This window comes from Halyomorpha halys, unplaced genomic scaffold (genome assembly GCF_000696795.3).
Source record: "Halyomorpha halys isolate HHAL.00 unplaced genomic scaffold, Hhal_1.1 Scaffold387.1, whole genome shotgun sequence".
Lineage (NCBI taxonomy): Eukaryota > Metazoa > Arthropoda > Insecta > Hemiptera > Pentatomidae > Halyomorpha > Halyomorpha halys.
The window spans coordinates 1,323,218-1,339,590 of record NW_027108721.1 but is presented as its reverse complement, the minus strand read 5'-3'; the positions used below and the strand labels follow the sequence as shown (position 1 = coordinate 1,339,590).

The following is a 16,373-nucleotide window of genomic DNA, read 5'->3' as shown; positions in this document are numbered from 1 at the left end:
AGTAGGCTAGGTTATGATTTACTTTAAAGGTTCTATCAAAATAATCAAATTTAAAAATTAATTACGTTGCTTTTGTCATCAAAATTTAATTTTCTCATTTTACTTAAATATTGTACTATAACATAAGCAGTTAAACTACTGGTTTTTTACCTTTACATTTCCCTAATTATAGGTATATTAAGATAAAAATTTGTTTGTTTATTTATTTAGGTATGAACAATTAAATACAAGTAAATAAATATAATAGTGAAGTAGATTATTCAGACAGGTAAATTATTTACAGGGTTGTAAGAATCATTTTGATTATTGGACTCATATTCCTCAATTGTTATACTGTAAATTTATTCAGTTCTTGATGTATAACACTCTAACCACGATTGAGATATGACTAAATCCGACCCAAAATGTAATCCCGATGTTCCAGAACTCGGCTCTTCCATTTGTTTGATGTTAAAGTTTAATGCTCTCCTGGGCTGAAACTTGGTAGGCCGCCGATTCTGTTGTGGAGTTAGTTCCCACTCGGTCCCGGCAAGAGAAACCTCAGAACTAAACAGTCTCTTGTATAGTCACGTAAGTGGAAGTTAACAATAGCATCGCTAAGAGTGCTGAGTGTGCTAAGCCTTTAGCAGATTTGAATATTGCTTCCTGTTTAACTCATGACTGGTCACATATATCATTACGTTTGGGTAGTTTAAGCAATGTTTCAACTGTTCTCATAATATTATTTCGATGAAAAACAGTATTTCTTTTTGTTATAGAAATTAGTAGGATTGCAAAAAGTTTTGCCATGATATCCTTGCATGCTACTTAACAAAAAATATACCTTAGAAAATATTCAATGTCTAATCCAATAAACAAAGTACATTTTTTTATAAATTAGCATGAATAATATACCTTGAAAAAATACGATATAATTTGTAAATATTAAAACATCACCTCCTGAGTTTTATTCATTCTAGATAAAAAGAGGAGAGATGTAGATGAGTAAATCCAACATTATTTGCATTTCACCACTATGCATGCAAAATGCACCTCTGGGTGCTGTCTCCTTCATGTTATGTTCTGCATATTGTATCTCATTTTCTCATTATGTTCATTTTAAAAAAGAAAAACAATTTAGGTAAAAATGAATAAATGCAATAAGAGTTTGTTGGATTTACTCAGATGCTGGTACTAACCATGCTTTTTATCCTTAACGGCCTACCTAGAAGTCATTATGGAAGACAAATAACATATATAAAAATAACAAATTCATTTTATCAAAATCTTATACCAACCCGTCCCCCCCCCCAAAAAAAAATGTAAATTAAAACAATAAACAAAAAAAAAGTATGTACAAAAGTAAAAGAAAATAACTGAAACTTAACTTTAACGCAAATGTAGTGAAAATAAAATAAAAACATTAAAGGTACATTCATACTTATTTGTAATGTTTGCACTCTCCTTCCACAAGTGTAACGTTCACCAGCTAACCTCCAAATCTCAGCAGAAACTAGCGTTTCACATTTAGTAGCGACACTTGTATTAATTGCCAATTGGTCAAATAAAGGGCTTTGAAGTCTTCAGAACATTTTTGACCCATATGATGGATTGTAATAGCCCCATTTTTCAATAGATTTTATAGCCACTGCAGTTCCAATAGACAAGAAGGATTAGAGAAAGAACTGGTTACGGCTTACACACACTGTAAAAATTTAATTTAGAGTCGGAAGGTTCTGGTAAAATATTGAAATTACAGAAAGTGTAGTAAAGACAAGAACAAATATTAAAAATACAAAAATATTGTTCAATTTCACAAATTATTCTTATTACTAAAGTTCCTTAAATCGATTTCAGATAAAAATTTGAGAATTATTGAAACATTTCCATAAGCTATTATCTCAAGTTTTTTTCCACTACTAATTCCATTATTGCGTCTTTATTTAAAACTTCTATCTATAACAATATATTATAAATCATAAAGGTGAAAATAACAGTTTTTGACATAAAAAACATCTTTTATGTATAAAAACCTATTATTTTTAACATATTTAAAAATATATACATTATATATATAACAATTTGGTTCATAACAACAAAAAATTCAGAAAATTTCTATATTCTAGAAATGTCTATATACTAGACCACTAAAATAATTTTAAAATAAAATAACATCTTTTATATAAAATCACAAATTTCATCTTAGTATACTTTCTATTGTTATTTGTAACAGATTTAAAACAAAAAAATTGGTTTTGTTTATGGGTAATACAGATTTAGTTGTGGCTTTCGATTTGGTTTGGTGTCCATAGCGTTTAGAGTTTTTTTTTTAAATATATTTCAAAACTATTTTGTTAATATTAGTTCATATGTTATGTAGAGAAACAAGTTTTGTTGATAGTGGATATTTGCTGAAGGACGCAGTGACAAGATGCAGCGAAACAGAAGGCCATTGTAGCTCACTAATCAAACAGCTAATTGAACCATTACTGCCCGGTCTTCTTTGTGCGCCACTAACTCCTCCCTCTGATAACGCAAAACAATGGCCGCGTACCAGATATCTTCCCCTACCCTGAATATTACTCAATACCTTCAAAAGCCATTTCATCGTTAATTTAACCCGAATTAACTTCTATTCCCATGGGTGCCTTCAAACTGATAAAGCGAGTGTTTAGAAAAATATTGAGTGATATTGTAGCCGATAAAGACCTACTAAGATTAAACAATAATTTAACGTTTTGTAAGTTACAACACAAAATAAAATATTATTGTGGTACTAAATTTAAAATATTAAATTTAAACTTGTGTTATATATGTAGTGTAAATCCACCAAGATAACCATAAATATCTGAGGGTAGATAATGATTGATTGATATCAATAATATTCACATACGTTAGTAGATTTTGAGGATCAATAAATAATATATGTAAGCGACGTTTTGCAATTTTATTGTTTGCATTGTTACATGTCATACAATAAAAAAAAAGTTTTTTAGAACAAATAATTTCTTTAACTAATTATTATAAAACTGCATGTACATAATATAATTTAAGATTAAAAACTATTACAATTGGAATATTACTTACAATTTTCTATTACAGTTTGTTCAACATTGCTGTGATCGAACTCTAACTCTAGGTTTGTACCAGAACTGAATAGGGTTGAGATGGAGGTAGAGTGTGTGTTTTGGTTTTTCCGACATGTAACCATTCTTTCTAGCGTGTAGTCCGTCTATTATTTCTGTTTTGTATTATGTCTATTTATATTTAGTGTTCTTAATTATATTTTATGTAATTTTTAGGTTAGGGTAACAAGAATTTAAATTTTGTAGATCTGATTTATTGTCGATAACTGTCATAGTAATAATTTTTTTTAAATATCGCTTTTTTTAATTTTTTTTAAAATAAAGTTTTTTTTTTCTTGAAGTATGATTTTTAGTGTATTAAACTAGAATGGTTCTCCTGTTTGCCTAAAATGTGTAGTGAGAGCAGTTTGTTCAGGTTTGTTGGGATTGTTTGTTACAGAGGTACAACTATATTTGTGTTGATATACCATTCTTTTGAGATATTGTTCTGAAGTACCGAAATAGGATTTCCTACTGTTTTCTTCACAGGGATCTTTAAACAGAGAAATTCATAGCTTCCTCTGATTACAAGTAACTACAAACTCATCGAATGCTATTATTTTTTAATTAAATTGATTGTAAGCTACACAGTATTTTGTTTATTGTTTTTATTTTCTTACAGAATTTTCTATTTTTTTAAAAAGCGTATACTAGTATTTTATGTTTCATTATTAAGTGCACCCCACCATTTTCGCGTGAAAAGCATCGGTGAGAGTCCATCTCCCTGTCACAGATCTGTTCTGACTTCAAAGGCTACAGATCCAGGACTTTGCATATAGGATCAATTGTACACGCGTTTATCAGTCTTACAAATTCCCCAGGAATCCTCAGCTTAGTCATGATCTTCCAAAGGCAGTTAGTTATATGTATATACGACTTGCAACACAGTTCATACTACTAATTATGATAATTTATTTAATTCATAATTTATTATTAAAATTGTAGATTTGTGTGATCCTGAAAACTTGGAGTACAATTAGAAAATCAAATACAGACTTGGATACTTGAATTGGAAATTTATAATGATCCCGGAAATGAGGTCGCTGCTTACAAAAGCGCCGACGGCGAAATTGTGAAAACAAGAAACTTGGATTATGCAGAGGGCAGCCTACGTTGGAGAAGCGAAGTTCTGTTTGGCCATTGATAAGGGCGTTAGCGCAGGGCGGGCCAAAAGTGCAGACTTTAGTGTTAACTTCCGCGTCCAACATGAACTCCTGCCCAAACTTTACCTATTATATAGTTCCTCCGGGTCGACCACACTTTCACCTGTTTCAAATCACTCTATGTCACTCCCTAATTCGAAAGGAAGGATTAGCAAACAGTTTGTTAATTACAACTTGTTTTATAAAATAGGAAGGTGATACAGTAGAAAGAAACGTTACTGGGTCATTTCACGTCAACTCAATAGTCTTGAATCTTACCACCTCAGATTATCTTCAAATATCGAACGGGTGTTCCATAGGTATGGGCTTGGAAAATGTGAAATTTTACAGAGATGTGTTTACTCAGTTTTAAAGCTGTAAAGTTCCATAAATGACTTACAAAACAGAGGACAACAAGTTTTGGAGTTCCAGTAGAAGCTTTCCTCATTTAGCTAGAGAAATAGGATAGGTATCATTTTAAAGTATAGTTTTAACTATGGTATATCAATCCTAATCGTTTTGAGGGTTGTTAAATTAACTATATCTAGTTGGATATCATATAAAAAAGCATGGAATAACCGTAAAATAACACATTCCATATCTCTAGCTAATTTAGCAAAGTTTAGCAACAATTCCAAAACAGCTGTGTTATTAAAAAACGACTAGACATAAGATAGTAAAAATTTTACATATTTCTTTAAGTCTATGCCTGTAAAACACCTGTGCAAAATTACTAGAAAATCTGAAATAGTGGGATTCAAAATTGTTTATTGCCATGGAATGTTCCAACTATAATAATATTACAATTGAATTCAAGCTCATACGCACACAGAAAAAAATCAGCAGTTTCTGAAAGATTGAGAAAACTCATAAAAGTGATTAAATTGTTACATAAAGTTTGGATTTGGATACAATTTTTTTTCTATATTTTCTTTCGTATTTTATTAATTCATGTTCAAGCTTTGTTGAAGACTATTTTAACAATTTTTGGAATCCGAAATTATTAATTATAAATTAAAATATTATTAAAAAAAGAATATATAATGAATTGTTCCCTTTAAGATATTGGATTCCCTTTCAAATAAATTTAATTATATCTATAGACGTATATCTTGTTACTCTTCTACGGAACCAGAAAATTACTAATGTATCCAGATGAAAGAATATGACATTAAGTGTCTATTAAGAGTTTCAAATAATAACTATTTTAAAAATTATATATTTTTAATAATTATCTCACAAGAACATTATTAAATCATAAACCAGGCACCAGAAATATTATTCATCACTATGCTGATATATTTTTAAAAAAACAAACATTAGGAATACCGGACACTATTAATTTAGTTGTAAAATTAACGATAAAAAAATGAAGAAATAAAATAGTATAGCAGCAAGAAACAATAATACTAATAAAAATAAAAGATATGAGACAACAATTAAAAATAAAAAATAATAAAACTATGTTTGATCCATTAACGTCTCATGTAACATTGCAAATTGCTAAAATAAGCACTATTATATGAGATGTTGTTTTATAAAATACAGAATTAAGATCTAACGAAACAATCTATTAAAATTTTGACAAATATATGCTATGGACAGAGATATGTCCATAAGATCATCAGAAAAATTAATGAAAATGAAATATATAAATGTAACATTGTTTCGAAAATATATATTAAATTTTTTAATCTATTGTTAAAACATATTATTTAGGTAAAATATTATAGAAATAAGCATTTAACATATTATTAAATTAGATCAAGTTCGTAAATGGCACTACTGATTTATTTATTAAAATTAATCACATCTCTAAAGATATATTGATAATAATTATAATTATAATACAGAAGATTTATTGTTAGAGTCTATTTACAACTATCATATTAAAATTTATGACAAGCTGAATGACATATTTTATATAAGTTATTGACATCGCAAATTATACTTCTTAGTGTTATAAGAATGTACCCAAAATATATTGATTGAAGAAATTTTTAAAATATCTACATCCATTTTCCATGCATATTAGCCACATAGTAAGAACTCTTTAATAGGTCGATTAATTTATTTATAGTAATTGTCTGAAAAGTTTACAATATTTTAATTATCATTATTTTTATAGTAATATTATTTTTAAATATGTTACATAGTAATTCAAAGAAGCGGTAAAAAATGTCAAGTTTAAGTACAAAAATATTAGGTGTATTTATTGCTTTAGTACACATTCAATATTCTCATATGAAAAACACCTTCAAGGACCATTAAGAATTGTTTTCATAGTTTTGAAACACTAATTCGAACAGCTTAAAAAACTATTTATATTTGCAGCGATAATTGTAGGTCTTTCCACACAAGATAAAAAAACTGGATTCGAGAGGGAAAATATATTTAAAATGTAAATGAGGCAGTTAGTTCTACACTAATGGTTCTGGGTTAATGAACCTAAAGCACCTTCACATACACACCTCATTAAGGCACAATTATTACCACATTTAATAGCAATTACAGAACCATCTAAACAATGTTTCACGTGTGCTTTCATTAAGGTCGCATAAACAATTATTGTGAGCCATAAAATGAATATTAAACATATATATTTCCTTCTAACAAAAAAGTTTTAATTATCATCCAGATAATATGTGAAGTATATCGAATTAAATTAAGATTAAACAATATATATATTTTAAAGTTAAGACTATCAAAGAAAAGCATGAATGTTTTACTGTCTTCCTGGTCTTAAATGCTATTTATACTTTCAATTTATAAAATAATATGATAGTAATGATAGTTTGCTGTTTATCTGAATAGCATTCTTGACACTGAGATATGGGCGGCACTATTATTTTTTGAATTGAGAGCTTCAATCCTTATCTAACTGGTGGTAACATTCTTGTGAAAAGAAACTCTTGTTTAAGTATGAAAAATAAACATTAAAATATTGCTACTAGAGAATAAAGTAAACCTAACGAGATTGGGGAACAATGTCAAATTTGTAGCGTTGTTTTTATAAAAGAAGATATTCAGATGGATCCAAAATAATTTATTATTATAAAATAATACGTTATCCGTTTCCACAACCCAATAAATATTATCTATGCCACAATAGTAACTAAATCGTTTGTTTTTAATTTTAGTAAAGTATGTCAGCCTTTGAGCTGACAGGATGACTAACACTATAAAACCATTTTTAGTATTATCAATACTAATTCTATTTCAATTCATACTTTTATATTTTCGTCGTACTTTTACAAAAGTCAAATCTTAAAATTTTGCAACAAGAAATAATACTAAAAGAACGCTCCTGAAAATTGTTGGAACTAGAGTCAACCTGTCAAGTGCAAAAAAGCTTATTTGAAAAATTAGTACGAGTATTGCCACAGTAAATAATATAGAAATCTATGTTCTAAAACTACTTTAAAAGATTAATTTCATCTCAGAGTAGAGTGGTAAATGAATGTAGCGTGATGCGCACACTGCACCAGTTTCTCACCAAATATTTCAGTACTAATTTAGTAAAATAAAATCTGTACAGGAGCTGGTTGCTGTTCGATTTCAGAAGTCGATATCTCATAATTCGTCCATTTACCTGCTTAAATTCTGATTCGAAGATCCCCCACTTCCCTCTAGAATCTTTTTATTGAGATTGAATTTTAAATAGGGACACTTGGGTTCATACATTAGGGATCAAAACCCCGGTTAGGTTCCGGACATTACCTATTATAATCTATCCATAATTCCGGACAAGGATCTCCTGCCCCTGTATAATTGCCCTACTCAACAATTATAATGGCCGGGAGTGGGGCAGTCCCCGGCAAAGGGCATTAGTAAACCGTTTACATTAATATGATAATGATCGTTCAGTTAGTATTATTAGTGCCATCAGCCTTAGTGCTTCACCAGGGTGACTTTTCTTTGCTCGTTAGGAGAGTAATAGCACCTATTCCGATCTATGACTACTTTCCTAATCTACCTCTCTGTATTTTAGATTTTATCGGTCTGCCCCTTCGATAACTGTGTTCAAGCAATACCTGCCTTTAGGTCTATCATTTTTCAGCAAATCAAAAAATGCTCAACTCCGGGCAAGAAATAGGGTGAAATTGAGTGATATGCTAGATAAACATCCTGGGCATCAATAAATACTTAAAGATTTACTTTTTTTTTTTTTTTTGGTAAAATTAAATGTTACATCAACATTGATAGAAACATTTTACAAACTATTAAAAACTCTGCTGAAGGCTGAAGTTCCTTCATATATTAAGCTTAATGACTGTTGTTCTGTCCTTTTTTGTCCTTAGACATTGACACATAAATACATAAATGATTACAAGAAAGGGGGTGTTAGACTGCTTGGGGAAGACTGTCCAATCAAATATTGTGTAAGCGAGATGTGAGGTAGAGAGAACTCATCTAATTAGGTATCTTAAAAACAGTAGGAGGAGATTTTAAGGAAGAAGGACTTATGTCTTATTGTATTGCAGATTCATTGAGGGAATATTCTAGAAGGAACTGTTGTGACTGTGGGAATTGACTTAACATATGTTAAACGTAAAATAATTAGACAGATGAAATGACAACTTGGACCTGCCTGATGGCCACTTCCTTCCTTCAGTAGTTATATGATTTGGTCAAGTAGACAAAAAAAAAGGTCTCAAGCAGCCAATTAGGTCAACCTTAACAGGCCATTTGTTCTAAGGAACAACTATATAGTTTATAACAATATCGGTTGAAGACTGTTAGTAATAATAGCTGGTAAATAATATTCCTGGGTGATTGGATTAATAAGCGATCATAAAAACAAAAAAATAATTAGAAAGGAATCCATCTTATTTTCTGATTAGAAGATTTTTCCCAGAGAATCTTTTTGTTGAAATTAAACTTTAAATAGGGACACTTGGGTTCATATATTAGTATCTAACCTTGCTTCCTCTTCTATTCCTGACAATCCTCCGGGCGCCTGAAAAGAAGATGGCCCTGTGACCTACTGGAGTAGAAATATTATTACAGTGCTACCAATGGGTTGCTTCTCTATATGCCTGTATCTCTTCATTTTGCTCCAACATCAAATTTACTAAATGTGCTTTTATGTAAATACAGTTGTAAATTGTTATAAATAAATTTTTAAAAAAATGGTTATAAACCTTTGTAATTTTATTGATTTTATTTTTGAACTTGTACAAAACATTATAGCAGTATATTTAAAAAATGAAATACACACTTCAAAATCGTCTGTCTAGAAATAAGTCATAATAAATATTTACTTTTTTATCCTTTTTTTATATCCTCTTTTTTACATATTTCATAATTCATTTTCCTTCAATCTTTTACTGTAGAAATATCTACTGAAAAGGCAATTACCTAAATTTAGAACATAAACTTGACTACAGAACGATATATAGAAACGAACCACATTCGTTCTTTGATAAAAATTTAATTAAAATTTTTCAATTCTAAGGGTATATATCTTTTTGTTCACTGCATGGAAAAGAAGCTTCTGTAATGTTGGTAGTGTGAGAGCAAAAATAAATAAGTTAGATAAATGCAAGAAATTATCAATTATGTTAGTAGGAGGTGAAACCACAATGACAGAGGTATCGACTTATAATGAGGTATAATGCCTTTTATTGGTATTTGAAAATTAATTGTTACTTATATAAAATGAACCACAATGCTTTATATTAATGAAAATATAATACCTAAATTTTATGCTTAGAGTATTCCGACCTCTAGTGTTTGCTCTGCCACTTGCTGATTGAACAGTCTACGAACAATATACCGCCTAATTGAGCCATTAGTGAGCTTTTGTTAAGCCTGTTTGGATTAAATGCTTGGATTTTAAATCTTTTATGGACTATTCTCACAGGAATTGAAAATTTTGAATCTAAATCTATTTTTATTATAATTAGTCAAAATGTAGTTTGTAAAAATTAAAAATGCTCCAAACAGCCTTTAAAAAAGTAGATATATTAAGCTAATCAAAAAAAAAAAATATTCATGCCATTCCAAATAAGATATTATAATCATAAAAAATATATTTTTGTATCTATCTTTGTTAATGTGGAGTCTAAAAGATGCTATACTTCAAAGAGGAGAATAAAGTCAGTTATTTCACTCCAATTTTTGATTACTTTGATTATTTTGAATGAAAACTATAAATAAATAAACTATAAATAACTAGTCAAAATTGATGTGTGTATTTGCCAAGTACAGTAAGGGGAAATAAAAAATGGTGGCTGTTTCGAAACGTTTAAAAAAATACTTTTTTTTTTATTTTTATGTTATTTGCATATGTATATGAATTTCGCATATAAAATTTTGTCCGAACAACTAGAAATCAATTTATTTTAGCGAATATCATCAAAACTACTACTCCTACGAAGATAAACGTCACAAACTACTTTAGAGCACGTTAAACTATTTTTGTTTTTAACTTATTTAATACCAGATCGGTCTGGAAGGCCTTACAGTGTTGATATAACCTTTACATTTTACATTTTTTTTTTAACAACTAATTTTGGAGGGGGGATGTATATCTCATACTAAACACACCCCTAACTATATACAACGTTATAATTAAAAGAAAATAAGTTAAAATAAATAAATAAAAATAATTCTTCTTAATAAAAGAGAAAAGTAAAATTAATAATAAAAAATAACATTATTAGACCTTACAAAACAAATAATTTTCTCTAATGGTAAAAAAACAAAACATTTGAAAAAAAAAAAGAGGAAGAGAGAAAAAAAAAATAGAAGTAGTTCTTACCAGGCTTGTGAATTACTGTGAGTTCGGGAAGATATCTAGTACAACTGTTAAAAATTTACGTGATCAAAACGACTGCTTTCCTGGGTACCATTTTAATTGCAATGACTGGGATCAAATCATGGTCTTTTCTCTATCTTGAGCTTTTTAATCAGTTTTTGGATTTCTTTTGGGGACGTGAATTAGTAAGTGCTGAACTGTTGCGTGAGAGAGATTTAGATACTCAACAATTTCATCATTAACTAAATTCGAATTTCTCCCCGTATTGTAGAATTTTTTCTGAAAGAAATTAGGGAACACTTCAGCTTTTTCGGCGTTGCTGGTGATGAATTCGTCATTGTCTACAAAACTTGGAATTCTCTCACGTTTATCAAATAGACGATCGCGTAGCCTTCCATAATGAATGGTCCTTTGGGTCTAAATCTTCCACATATCCCTGATATTTAGAATATCCCCATTCATTCAGATCGCTTTTAGTTAAGTTATTAAACTAATACCAAATTCACAGTAAGTGTTTTTGACAATTGAAAAGCACTGGTTCAGTGACACTGAAAAGACGGTAAAAACAGATATAAACAAGAAAATACAAGCAACAGACTTGATGGATAAACTTATCTTGATTTATCAGAGAAATATATTTGAATTATCCTTGAGACCTAATCTCTAAAGCAAGTTGGGCCCAACACTTTTCCAACGCGTACCTCAAGCAAGGATGCGTGGCACATAGCGTGGCGTGCCACAACCGTAACCGATTAGTCTTGATGTTTACATTAAAAAAAAGTAAATTAAAAAATAATGGCTGAACCCATCACCAGGCCGATTCTGAACACTTGACGTGCTACACTAGGGGTAGTATTCATGACTTTGGGTTAAATGTAAAATGTTTTACCATGTTAAATGTTATAAGTATAGGATTATGAGCAGCCCTATTAAAAGTCATATTAAATGCTTAGGAGCTCCTAACGGATTTTTTGATCAACTTGTTTTATAACTTTTCCTTCCAAAACTTTATGTTATTGTTTACTTCTAAGTTTTGATTAAAGTAATTTATTACAACATACCTAGAGTGAGTGAAAAGTATAAGTTGTGTGAAAGTTTGGCAACTGAGTGCCTTGTTGATCTTATAATTTGTGAGAGAGAGTATCAAGATGAGCTAATTGTCAAGTGTCATTGCATTATTATTACTGTCATCCATTGCTTTATTAGTTTTAAAAACTTCCAAAACAATGCTAAGACAAACCACGAGCAAGTAACAGACTCTAACCATGTTATATCGTTCCAATATGGTAAAAGAAGTAAATATTACTTTTTATATTTCTCTTATATTTAACATTAGGTTTTCCATTTAACACGTTTTAACATGTTAAACTAAGGATCATGTGGAACTGTGCCTCCTCTGGCGTAAAAGTGTACGGAGGTGTAATAATAGTGCAACCTCTCGACCCATCCTGAGAAAAACCTCGTTTAACTATCGATGTTATCGTGTGAGTACACGGTTGGGAAGTGACGAATTTTTTCTTTTACTTTTTTAAAGAAAAATAAGAACTGTCATTGATAAAATAAGAACTGTCATTGATAAAATAAGATACAGCGACAAAAAGATTTTTTAAACTCGAAAAATTATAATGGATCTTAGAAAACGCCTTGTTTATCATATTGTAGAAAGAATTTGTAACTGTCAGCCCAACTATGAAATGATTTTTGTTTTTTTAATTTATTTGTGCTTAATGTTGTCCAATATAATAGTATGATAGATTCCAGTAGGTGCATAGATTTACAAATACTTTATGCTATTCTAGAGCCTAAAATGATTTTTAATATATCATGATATATTATAATTATTGTATCAAGCTTAATAAATAAAGATAAATGAATAATTATAATAATAAATTTAATATATGTTAACAAACATTTTTTTATGGTCTACCAAACAAGAACTATGTTTTGTTCAACACACCACGACTCCTACGTTTGGCAGAATGGTATCAAGGCGCCCCTGTCCAAACTACAGTTTTCTTTCAATAGGAGGTATTTAAATATCCATAATTCATATCAATTTATGTTCACAATTTTTTTTGTAAATCTATTCTATTTATATATAATATAAAATAATCATTAACAAATGGGGGGGGGGGGGTAATCAATTTTTTAATTCACAACAGCCTGATATTGAAATGAGTTTTAACAATTTTCTTTCAGTTAAATTGCCTTTTAGTACTTGCTAAAATATAGTAAAATATGCAGAATCGGGTCGGTTTTACATAAAATTATCTCAAAGTGATCTAAAAAAATGTAGAGACTATATATTCTGATAGTGACGACTAAGAAATAAAAATAATTTAATTCATTGCTTTTTTCAATAACTATAAAACATTAATATATAGCAATATGAAACTTTAAAAGCAATAACAAAGTAATTGGCTGTGGAGGGAACTAATGATTAAAAAATAAACCAATGAGATTTTGCCTTGTATTAAATTCTATTCAACCGCTCCTAAATTAATTGCATATCTTCCTGTATGTTATGAATGTCCAAATACAGAGGGCATTCATTGACTTTATTTACTATTGGAAATGTCCCTTCTGGGGACTGGATAAATATTGGTTATTATTGCTTTGACCACAACCCTGTTTTCCGCAACTCAATTTTCTGATTGAAATTAACTTTATATTATATTGTTATTTTTTAATGCCATTTTTAGACTCAAATTTATCATTGGGATAGAACTGATCCAGAAAGAGTTATAATAAATTAATGGGTTGTAATTGATGAAATTATATGCTGAGTAATGGTATCTTGAAATAAATAAAATTATAGTAATAAAAAAAATGTTTACTAATATATTAAAAATAAATTGCAAGAAAACAGTTGACCGTACGAAATAGATTGTTGGAAGATAGTCCGGATGGTGGTCAATAAAGGTATTAAAATAGTAAAATCATGGCTTCGTCGTGTAAGAATTAACAAAACATTAAAATAAATAAAAAGAGATAATACGCAAATATGTAAACCAAAAAAATAAATATATATATTAAAGAAATAATAAAAATAATTTAGGAAAGAATACATATAGGAGGACTAGAAACTAGTTACTAATAGATACATAGATTACCCTTTTTTAGGGAGAGGAAAGAAGTAGGGAAATTTTAGACTTGAGAACGGATGCCCAACTTGGCAGTTTACATCTCGGTTTCAATCTGACAAGTACTCCCGTCTATGTTTATTTGTTATTTTAATAAATTTACTTAATGCTTCCTTTTACTTGCTAATATATCTCACCTTTTCCATATTTATTTCACATTCTGTTTACCTTTTTACACCTATATTATATATTACCAAATTTATAACTAGTTCCAACGATTATTTTTCTACAATTTATTACTCTAGTTCTGTATTTACAATTTTTAAAAAAATGATTTTAATGTTTTGTCAATTTTTACAATGTTTGTAATTTGTTTTTCATTTAGCTCTTACCAAAACCAGTAGAGTGGGCACTATTTTATAGCTTTATTGACCTCCACCCGGAATATCTTCCTACAATTAAAAATAAATATAAAAAAGTCTTTCAAAGGGACTAACAATCAAATCAATACAAAGGAAATTGCGATTCGATGTAATGGATTTGCTAAAACTTAACAATTGTAACCAGAAATACCATAAGTTCAGAAACCAATTAGGTAAGTTGTTAAGTTCAAACTCCACTAACATAAACTTCTTGGATTGCTTAATGGAGATTTTGCCTGTTTCCAAGTATTTCGATATTATTTTTAGACTCCTTTTGACTAAGTAATTTATATTATTTTTTTTAATATAAAAAAAGTAAAAATTATTTAATTAAAATCCTTACTTATACCGACCCTGGTACAACTGCAAGCAGCACATATGTTCATATATTTGTCCCTATCGGCGTTAAAGCGGTTACAATCATATTATAATGGCATACTCTGGAAATTGATAAAAATACATCCCTAGGAGAAGGAAAAAATTAAAACTTATGACGAGCTAAAATATTAAACAGATAAAATTAAATGATTTACGCACAACTCAAACGTTATAGTATAAAATAATTGCATTACGGTTAGTAAAAAATTATGGATGTACAGACCAGAAACATTCAATTATTTCTTTTTAAAAATATAAAATGTAGGGTAAAAAACTATACATATATTGCTATTAGCTATTAATTATTTAGAAATATTGAGGATTCAGGTTCAACAAATAATATAGTTGGGTTAAGGTATTCAGTAAGTAAAATTTATAACATTATTTATTACTGGAATTAAATTCTTAAGAACTGGTAATTGCCATGTCTAATAAAATAATTAAATTATATTGCAATATTTAATTATGATTTCACTCTCTACTTATGGTAAATTTTAAATCTCAAAATGTTACTGAATATAATTGAACAAATATAATATACGAATTAGCAATACTACTGTAAATTAAAATGTGTATATATATTTATAGTACTTAACATTTTAGATTGTATCAATGATAAGAAATATATAACATATAAACTCGAAGCAAATAAAATATAGAATATGGCAATTTGGCCACTTAATTAATATATTTAATAATTGAAATATAACATAATCCTTATAATTTCAAAAATTTCTTTAATGAACGAATTACTTTGAAATCTGAAAAAAAACATTTTTTTTTTTTAAATTAAGAATAATATTTGGAATATAACATGATACTAATCATTTTAAAATTTCTGGCTGAACTTGAAATTTGAAAACAGTAAATATTTGAGAATATACATGAAGAAAAAATAACATCCCTTGTGGGGATCGAACCCACGACCTTTGGATTAGAAGTCCAACGCGCTATCCACTGCGCCAAAGGGACCGATGAAGGGGAGGGGAGAAAAATTCCTGTTTCCGGAGGTCCTGTGGCTAGTGTTGTGAAGGCAAGATAACTGAGGGGGGAAATTTAGCTAAAAGTGTTAAGTATTTCTAGAAAACATCCTAGTAAATAATGCAGACCCCTTTTATACTTAAGTTTTTTTTTCCAAATATTGTTATAAAAACAAAGAAGAACAAACAACAGTATCCTTTACAGGTTATAATAAAAAATAATTTTAATTAAAATAAGATATTAGTGAATTATTTCCAATATACCAATTGAATCCAATTGTGTGACACCACTATTAAGAATAAGTTTTTAGAATACAATGACCTTATATAATTTACTATATTATATCAATTAATTTAGTGATTATAACATGTGTAGTTTTATTTTGGAAATTTCCGGGTGGCGGTCAATAAAGCTATAAAAATAGTAAAAGAAAACTATTTATTGTAAACGAATTTTTCGCCCCAATTTGCAGGGCTAAATGAAAAAATCAAATACTTGTA

The 16,373-nt window shown here is 28.9% G+C and overlaps 1 protein-coding gene and 1 non-coding gene across 2 annotated transcripts in view; both read right to left on the bottom strand.

Moving 5' to 3' along the window:
* The window catches only part of loaf (lost and found), a 398,449-nt gene that overhangs the window by 173,273 nt on the left and 208,803 nt on the right, over positions 1-16,373 (bottom strand). The window lies entirely within an intron of this gene.
* On the bottom strand, positions 15,792-15,864 carry TRNAR-UCU (transfer RNA arginine (anticodon UCU)). Its single transcript has one exon. It is a non-coding gene; the product is annotated as a tRNA-Arg (tRNA).